Source organism: Gadus chalcogrammus, chromosome 18 (genome assembly GCF_026213295.1).
Source record: "Gadus chalcogrammus isolate NIFS_2021 chromosome 18, NIFS_Gcha_1.0, whole genome shotgun sequence".
Classification (NCBI taxonomy): domain Eukaryota; kingdom Metazoa; phylum Chordata; class Actinopteri; order Gadiformes; family Gadidae; genus Gadus; species Gadus chalcogrammus.
Genome location: NC_079429.1, coordinates 6055783 through 6065775, shown reverse-complemented (window position 1 = coordinate 6065775; position 9993 = coordinate 6055783). Strand labels below are relative to the sequence as shown.

Genomic DNA, 9993 nt, shown 5'->3' with positions numbered 1-9993 from the left:
GTGTGTGTGTGTGTGGTGTGTGTGTGTGTTGACGAGCATCTCCAGGATTATCACACGAAAACAGACTTTAAAAGGGACAACTACTCCTCCTCATAAGCTTCTAACTACCCTTGTGTACACACTTGCGTGCGCTCAACACACACCATGGGAAAAGCGGATTTGGACCCCACCCGAGCGGGAGGGGTTGAGGTGGATGGGGATTCTGCTCATAGGATGGCTAGCGCAAGGCATGTGAGGTGTCCTTACGTCACAATCTGCGGCACACAGGAGTGTGAGCACGGTGCCCACAGAGCATCCATTTGTCGCAGGACAAAAATGTATACCCTAATGCAGAATGAATGAAGAAAGCCCCTGCCGAGGTTTACTAGGAGCCCTCCGCTCAGAGGCGCTGCTCACCCTAGCATTGCCCTGCGTTCTTGGGTGTCCATCCAAAAGGGGCAGCTCTGAGCAAGGAGTGAATGCACCCCAGGAAACATTGAGATGCGATCGCTTAGAACCCCATTCAGAGGTGGATCTGGGCATATGGCCAATTCCTTAGCAGTTTTGTGCGCTAATGATACCCGGGCCCAAACCTTGAAGGTTCGCTACTCAACGGGTCCTCTGCGTCAGAAGAAGGGACGTATACACCACGAGCGGCGATAGTTTGCCTACTCTAACGCTGCTTCACTTCATTGTCATGGCTGCCTCACAGTTGTTAAAAAACAAACAGACAGCAAAGTCTTGCAAAACCGGAAATGATTGCACTTTTGTTAATTTGCACCAGGGGGGAAGTGAGCGCGGACACAATCGAGACAGCCCGTGCCGACGAATATATAATTCCAATTGTGAGCTGACGACATTTGGCCGGCCGCTTGTGATCCGATCACCAAAAGACGCAGGGCGGGTGAACGGCGGGCGGGCTCTGGGGCGCTCAGACCTTGACAGCGCTCCAGCGTGTGCTGCGTGGCAAGGCTGTAAACCTGGACTGGCCCTCATTTAAGCGGGTCCGGTTGCGTCACGCTGCTCTATCCGGGAATGATGTTTCCTGTCCTCATGCCATTCTGTACCCGCTTACCCATAAAACTGCAGGCTACGGTGGTCTTTTGCTCACGTTGTCACGCGGCCAAAGGGGCTATGCTCTGCAGCAAGTTTTTATTTTTGGCACCGAGATTAGCTGAATTATTTTTGTTCAAGTTTGTGCAATAGTTTTAGAAGTAGTTCCCCTTACTACTTTGTCATCACTCAGACGTTGAGTGATGTCACGCAGATCTGGAGGAGCACAAATACAGAAAGTATCTGTTTAAAGACTCCAAATTCCAATAGATTAATATATTATAATTGACTAACTAACTATAATTCAATGGTTCATAATTTCCTGGTTGATGTAAAGCCTCCAAATATTTAAACTTTTAAACCTGCACAATTAGACACCTTCAAGTGTTGTGTGGTGTATTCTGCCCCCTGGTGGACAAACCCAAGAAGTGCACCGGCTATATCTGCGTGTGTGCGTGTTTTGCAGGTCAACAGTAAGACAGCAGCTGACCTCAACCCGGCCTCGCCCTCGAGGCACTCCTCGTCCAGCTCTTCCTCCTCCAACTCCTCCCTGCCAGCCTCGGCTCCAGCCGTCACCATGGACGTACGGAGCCCTAAACCTTTCTCTTTATACCTTTGTGGGAACAGGCACACATTTTTTATGCAAAACAAATTCACCCATGCACATTGGAGTGTCCTCCTTTTATTCCTGCCGTCAATATGTACATAAGATTAGATCAGTGTTTAAAGGGTAAAAAAACAGAAAAACATTTGTTTTTGTACATTTACAGATTTGTTTGATTGATTATATCTAAACCGTTGACAGATCGTTCGGTGTCTTTCTGCTGACCCGAGTGTGTGCTTGCTTGCGCTCCTCTTGTGTTACCCACAGGCCGTGCCAGCACCAGCGGGGGGTCTGAGCATGTCCCTGGCCCAGGTCAAGGAGAGGGCCCACCAGAAACGCATGGCCAAAAAGGCCCCCCCATGGACTGGAGCAAGAGGAACGAGCTCTTCAGCAACCTATAGATGATGACCCACCCTCCTTCATCCTCCTCCCCTTCCTCCCCCTCTGCCTCCCACCCTTATCCGTTCAGAGTGATGAAGAGGACAGCCCGGTCGCCCTTCCTCCCCACTATCTCGACCTAGCAGCTCTGTGCTCATTAAGACACACCTGTCATTTTAGACGATTTCTAAAGATAATTTAAAATATATATAAAAAAGGGTAGAATGTGAAACAGTGTTATTTTCCTGTAATTTTTGTATCAGATATCATATCATATGGAGGGCATATCATATCGTGTGGAGGGCTTACCACCTGTATCTGTTTTTTAAAAATATGTTTTGAATGTACTTTTTTCAAGATGGATATTTTCATTCTGATTATTGCGAAGATTCTCACAATACACATTCCTTCAGTTGAGGGGGTCAATTGAATGTCAATGGAGTCTAAGCCTGAATCTAAGGCGCAGATTGCATACCTACTGATTGTTCTAAATCAATAATACAATGCTTGTCTTGGTTTTTCTTCTCTAATTGGTGGCTAAGTAACTAGCGTGGATCAATGCACTTAATACTTGCTTATGTAGCCAATTTGACACATTTGTTTTGTTTAATGACAATGATGGAAGTGTACTGCCTTTTTAAATTAGACTTCCCGTACGGAACTATTGTGAAATAGGTTGAAGAGAGGAATCCCGATCTAGAAAATGAATTCCCGAAAACCTTTCAACAAGATGGTAGATTGGCGCAATACGTTATTTTGTTTTTATTTTTTCCGTATATATATTAATATTCAATCTTATTCTGTACATACAGTAAATGATTAAGTAAACTAAACTGAAAAGTGAATGTGTGGGAGAGTAGCAGTGCTTGGGATATAAGCGTCTGCTCTGAAGGAGAACTTCTGTGTTCCAAGAGTGCTGTCACCTTACATTGACATGGATTAAAAACGCATCTTAATTACATTTGTTTTCATGTGGTTGTATCATTGAAACCTATCAACACAACACCACCCGCTCTTTAGAAATGTCTCATCTTTAATGACGTTCAATCTTGACACGGATAAGTACAAAATATTTATTTTGTATAAATTACAGCCGAAACATATGTTGTGCCATCTTTTTTGTTAACATCCCGAACTAAAACTAAAATGACATGCGTTAATGGTCGCATCATGACATTTTTCTTAGAAGTAACGAACAATAAAGATTTGAAAAAGAAACTGATGGGGAATAGAATGGACTTCAATCACAAAACGAATATTGCAGTTCACTCTTCGGTTGTTTGACAGTAGAGTAATCAAGCAAAGGAAATTAATGAAAGTGGATTTTGTGCGGAACCTTTGTAAACAGTTTCATACTCGTCCTGAACCCTTCTTTGGACTCCTAAAGGAGAACATAACCACACAGACATGGACAACTTTCAATAAATAATAAACTCTGTATTTGGAATAATCATTGGCTTGAGAAATGAATGGGAAATTGGCCAATGGGCCTTGGTCACTTGGTGGCCATCTTGGTTCTAAAACCGAGCTGGGAGGAGAAACTTAATGAGGATGGAACCAAGATGGCCGTCAGGTGAACAAGCCATTGCTGAGTCCCCACCTCAGTGACCTCTTCCCAGAGAGCGTGTTCGAGGTTGGCCAGAAGCCTCTGTCTATCGTATTCATATCACAGAGCAGTAGCACCTACAAAGATATCGCCTTAAAGAACATCTTGACCCTCATGCAAGTGCACACACTGTCTCAAACAATCATGTGAGCACGTCTCTCCCACGTACACGCACACATACTTTGGACTAAATACGTTGCCCCCTAGTGAGTAAAGGCATGACTATCTTTGGTAAAAAAAAAAGATAAAATATCTCAACACATGACAGTTCATGTATTATATGGTGCTATACTGATATTAATTTGCATATATTTTCCATATGACAGAGCAGCAAACAAAATATATTCCGGACTTCCCAAAAAAAATGTAAATTCATATTAATGTCTTGACTTATTCAGTCTTATCCATATTGACTGTTCAAACTCATCCATAGACAGTCCCTTTGTAACAACAGCCAGTACACATCTGCAGTATAAATATAGTCAGTTATTTAACTTATTTACAGTAAGATATCCGCACATTACGCAGACATACCCAGTGACAAACTACGATACATCTTCATACCTAAAGACCTAAACGGTACAGGTAACACACGATAACAAACAGACGGACAACATAACAACACAAAATACCCTTGTGTTCCCTTTAGCGGTTCAGACAGCTGCACCCTCCGTGCTGGCTGTCTTAAACCCAAGTGCTCAAGTTGAAGAGTCAATACTACCACCTCTGTGCCCCGGCGGGTGCATTTCAGAAAGTGTCTCCCTCAGCCCAGTGTCCCTGTGGTCCTTTGCTCTTTTACATGAAGATAGTGAACCCCAATGTGAACCATACCGGTCGCTATTCCAACATGGCGTCCAGTTGATAGGCCAGGTCGTCAAACATGTTGCCGATGTCATCCAGGATGTTCACGGTGCCACTGGTCCTGGAAGAGCAGAGGAATGGGGTTAGTATTTGTTCATGGTGCCACTGGTCCTGGAAGAGCAGAGGAATGGGGTTAGTATTTGTTCACGGTGCCACTGGTCCTGGAAGAGCAGAAGGAATGGTGATAGTGTCTATGGTATTCACATACTTCTGGAGTACACCAGAAGGAATGGTTTTATTACTTGTAAACAAAGACTTCTGGAGTCGTACAGAAGGAAAGGTTTTTTAATACTTGGAAACAAAGAAATGTTTTTAATACTTATTCACCGACTCCTTGAGTCCAACAGAAGGAATGGTTTGAATAAATGTATAGAAGGATAAAAGGATAGGACAATGATTATGCTGGGCTTTATACATCACACACATGAGCACATCTGAACGTCGATTTGATCGACCTTTGTGCTCCAATGAGAAAGAGGAACACAGAAGTGGGCGTGGGCAGACTATGTGAGATGCCAAATAAACAAAACTGGTAGACTGTGGAAACTGCTTATCTGAGGAACTCATGTGAACGTTGACCCGGAGACCATTTCCCACCAGTGTGTCGAAAATAGAGACAAAAAACGAACTCAATGAGCGTGAGTGCACAGTGGCTAAATAAACTCAGTGCCAAAATTAGAATTAGTAATTTAAAAGTTACTTCTAAAAACATTTAGCTCGCTGGCAAAATTAAAAAGGGAACCTAATTTAGAAGTAAGTTACTTCCAAATTGGCTACAGAAGTAGGATTTTGTTTTGGTTTGTTTTCTTACCCTTCGACGTGTCCGTCCTGAGCCAGCTTGGTCTCCACCTCTTTCAGAGCCGCCTCCAGCGACGTGCTGGTCTCCTCAAGCCTCCTCTGGGCCAGGAGGGCCCCGGGGAACGCCAGGCTGGAGGGAGGAGGAGGGGAGGTGGAGGAGGGCGAGGAGCAGGAGGAGGTGAAGGTGACGCTCCTGGCTGCCTTGATGTTCAGAGCCGGTGGACTACCCGGACCTGAGAGCAGAGAGAAGAGTGAGACCACAGGGACGGTGGAGCCCGAATTAAACAGCCGGTTTCAGGACGACCGTGAAAATAATGTCATTGATTCACAAATAGAATTGAGTCCTTAATGAAGCGAGAGGAAAACAGAGCCCGATACATTCAAGTGTGCTTGACTAGAGGGACATATTCAGGGACAGCTTCTTTCCCAAAGCTGTCACCATATTGAACTCAAAGTTGCACTAATATAAACTGCACTGACATATTTCCACTGACCACTGCACCACCAGACACCTCCATCGTTCAATACGCTGCTAGACGCACTAGGACTCTTTTGTGCTCAAAATGTTTTTGTAGTCTGTTTGTGGTTCTTTAGTGTGTATTTTTTATTTTATTTTATTTTACTGTATAGTCTTTTGTATTGTGCTAACTATGTGTGCACTTTTAAGGATCTGCTCTTTGAATTTCATTGTACTGTGTATAATGACAATTAAAGCTTTCTATTCTATACAGCTCCGAACCGGTTCAAGAAGTGAAAACATCTAAAACTCTTTAAACAGAAACAAAAACGCAAAAAGAAACAAAATCATATTTACAGAAATCTTTATACAATTTCTCTGAATTTCTGTGCATGCCTGTTTTCTCTTTTGATTTGTGATTTTTGTAAATAAAGAGGCTGGAATACAAGAAAACTGTCATCAAAGAAATACAGTTCTACGGAAAGTGTGAAGAACTTGCTTTACATATCAATCTGGGTGACACAGCGACAAAGCATTGGTTTCACCTCATAGTTGTGGCATGAATCAAACAAGAAAAATAATCATATTGCTTTAACGCAAGGACAGTTTTCACGCTTAAATGAATATTTTGGATGCCGAAATTATTATTAAGTATTATTTTGCGTCCTGCGACACCCAGTTCATCGGGCTTAATTGATATCTTCATTGAATATTGTCGAACGGGAATCGATCAGGAATTGGGCTATCGTCTGGTCGCTTCTATCAAAATCACAAAACCATTTCATTTTCTAAAGACCATCGGGTTATCTATCAAAAACAGTTATTAAAACCAAATAACCCCCAATGTATGTCCAAGAAAACAAAGAGCATGGACCCCATGTTCGTAACCATGGTTACCTGTGGCTGTGCCTAGCTGGGGCAGTCGGGACAAGGCCCTCTGCCGGCCCGCGGCGGCGGCGGCGGCGGCGTCCTGCTGCTGCCCGGGGGGCCTCACGGGCGGGGCCGGCCGGCGGGTCTCGGGGCGGTGGCGGCGGCCCCGTAGGACTGGAGCTGGGCGCCGAGCTGCGGCGAGACCGTGTGCACCTGAACGCTGGTGAGCGTGGGGATGGACGTGCGCGCGCGAGAGGGCGCCGCCACCGCCGGGGGGTCTGGGCGGGCCCGGGGAGGCCGCGTCCTCAGGCTGGAAGGTTTGCTGGAGACGGGAGGTCCTCTCCCTGTGGAGCCCACTCTCTGGAAGATCATCCCCGGTTGCTGCTTGCCGCCGCTGCCGCCGCCGCCACCGCCGCCGAAGCCACTCGTGGGCGAGGACCCGCCCTCTGAGTCATCGGTGGGCGTGACCGGCCCCTCCGGCGTCTGCCCGTCCCGGTCTCGGTACTTGGGCCGCCTCTTGACGGTGTCCGACTCTTTGAGGTTGAACTCCGGGAGGTCCAGGGTCTTGGGTGGGCTCCGCGCCGGGCCTTCCGACGGAGGGGCCGCGGCCTCGGGGTCCGAGTCCTGCCTGGGCCCCGACGCCAGCCGGGGCCGCTGCCTGATGGTGAGGTTGCCCTCCTCCGCGAAGGGGAGGCCGAGGCCGGCGCTCCGCCTCGGGGAGCCGACGGGAGCAGGGCTGGCGTTCCTGGCGATCGTGTCGGCGGCGCTGGCCGTGTTCGTGGCGCTCCTCTTCCCTCCCTCCCTGTCCCCCCGCTCCCTCCCTGACTCCCCCTCTCTCTACCCTTCTCTCACTCCCACCCTGCACTCTCTCGCTGGCCACCCTCCGGAGCTGGAGACCCAGGGTGGGGCCAGCTGTAGAGGGCTCCACCAAGGGGTGGTGGTGGTGGTGGGGGTGGCGTGGGGACATCTGGGGGCTCAATGTCTCACGGGGGGGGGACGTCCCTCCTCCTGGAGGGACTGGCCCCGCCTCCTCCCTCCATCCTGGCCACGCCCCCTCCCTCCAGCCTGGCCACACCTCCTCCCTCCAGCCTGGCCAAGCCCCCTCCCTCAGATCTGGCCCCGCCCCCTCCTTACAACCTGGGCCGGCCACGGCCCCTCCATCAGGCCGCCCACGGCACCTCCTCCAGCCTGGCCCCCTCCTCCCTCAGGCCTGGCTTACGCCCCCTCCCTAGACCTGGCCAAGCCCCCTCCCTCAAGCTGGGCAAGCCCCCTCCCTACGGCTGGCCCAGGCTCCTCCCCAGGCCATGGGCACGCCCCCTACCTAAGGCCTGGCCAGCCTCCTCTCAGGTCTGGCCCGCCCCTCACTCTAGCCGGGCGGCGATGCTCGAAAGGTACGGGCCAATCTATACCTCCGCCTGCGCCAACAGCGACGAGTTGGACTTCCGCACCGACAAACAGGCCAGGCTCACAGCCAATTCAAAACAAGCTAAAGATCGCCCCGGGCAGCGGGCGTGACAGCGCTCATCCTCTTGGGCGGGGGGGGGGGCGGGCCCTTGCGGCGGACCATGCGCACGGCGAAGGATTGGCTCTCGGTGAGCTTGGGCCGCTCTTCACTCTCTGCGGGCGGGGCGCCACGGCCCCCGCGGCGCCCCAGCGTGGCGTACGACGGCACGGAGGAAGAGTTGGGGGTGGTGGAGGAGGAGGAGGAGGAGGAGCACGGGAGCCGGGTCAGGTGGTTGTCGTGGAGACGGTGCAGGCCCTCGTCGTCGTGGTCGCCGTCCGACGGGGCGTAGCGCGTCAGGCTCTGGGAGCGCGTCTTGGCCGCGTCCCGCCGGACCACGGCCTGGTGCCGGTGGCCCGGCTGGGGCACCATCTGACCGGGGCGGGGGCCCGGGAGCTGGACCGCACCGGCCAGGGGCTTGAAGAGCCTGGTTGGACCGCCGGCCCCTCCCCCGGCCCCGCCTCCAGCCCCGCACTCCAGCCCCTCCCCCGGCCCCCTGCCCGGGCGCTCCCCTGGAGCGTTTCCCCGCGGGAGGCTCCTTGGGGCTGGAGGTAGCTGAAGGCCTGGGGTCCGGAGGAAGCTGGGGGACCCGGGTGAGGCCGGGGGTCCGGGGGGAGGGGGGGGGTGGAGACGGCTGGTAGAGCACCGCCCTGCCCCTGGGGTCCCCCCCCGGAGGGCGAAGCGGGGCATCTTGCTGGGGGTGAGCGGGGGCTGGTGAGCGGGACGTAGTTCAGGCCGGGGGGGGTGTGGCTCCGCCTCCCCGGGCTCTTCCCCTCCCCCAGGGCCGCCTCCCCCTCTCCCCCCCGCTCTCCAGGGCCTCCTGAGAGAGCCGCGTGGCGGCCGGGCAACACCAGCGCCAGCGCCCGGGGCGGTCCGCAGGGATCCCCGCATGGGGATTCCCGGAATTGGAATTCCCGGAATTCCCCGACCCGCGGGACGCGTCCCGATGCTCTCCAGGCTAGTCGGACATGAGCGCCGCCGACCCGGAGGGCGAAGGCCTCGCCCCCCACCAGCCCCCCGGGCGCCGGCCCGGCCCGTCATGGCGCTCTGCAGCTCGGCGCTCAGCTCGCTGTCCTGGAAGGAGGCCAGGGCCCTGGGGGCGCGCGGCGAGGGGGTCTCGGGGGACCGAAGGCCGCTGTGCTCGATGGCCAGCAGCTCCAGCGCGGCGGCGGGCGGCGGCGGGGTTCCTGCGGAGGGTCCCGCCCCCCCGCCTGGTTGCCCGGGGTGACGGCCCCGCTGCAGGTCGCTGAGGCGCTTCACAGCCAGCATCAGCTTCTTCTGGTGCCCTGGGGAGGCAACGCGTCGCTGGTCACCGTGGAGGACACCGCAGGGGGGCTTCACACAAATGAATCAGCATGTTTTGGTCCCAACCCGTGTTTTAAGAATCGCTGTTGTACGAAGATACAACTACAAAATCATCCTTAATCATCTTATCAAGACAAAAAATAAGAAATAAAAAAAATAACATGTTTCAATATTTCAATAATTCTTACTTTCACCTTTCATGTCATTTGGTTTATGTATGTGTGTGGATATATCTGTGTCTACCCATCACTTGGAGCCAGACCAGGGACTACCAGACCAGAGCCTACCCAGACAGAGCAGAGCCAACCCAGACAGACCAGAGCCTACCCAGACAGAGCAGAGCCTACCCAGACAGAGCAGAGCCTAGCCAGACAGATCAGGGCCTACCCAGACAGACTAGGACCTACCCAGACAGAGCAGAGCCTAGCCAGACAGACCAGAGCCTACCCAGAGAGACCAGATTCTACCCAGACAGACCAGAGCCTACCCAGAGAGACCAGAGCCTACCCAGAGAGACCAGAGCCTACCCAGACAGACCAGAGCCTACCCAGACAGACCAGAGCCTACCCAGATCAGGGCCT

General features: G+C 52.1%; 2 pseudogenes; one reads left to right on the top strand and one right to left on the bottom strand.

Moving 5' to 3' along the window:
• The window catches only part of LOC130371446 (Na(+)/H(+) exchange regulatory cofactor NHE-RF1-like), a 16091-nt pseudogene extending 12639 nt beyond the window's left edge, over nucleotides 1–3452 (top strand).
• LOC130371768 (caskin-2-like) overlaps nucleotides 2574–9993 on the bottom strand; it is a 40184-nt pseudogene continuing 32764 nt past the window's right edge.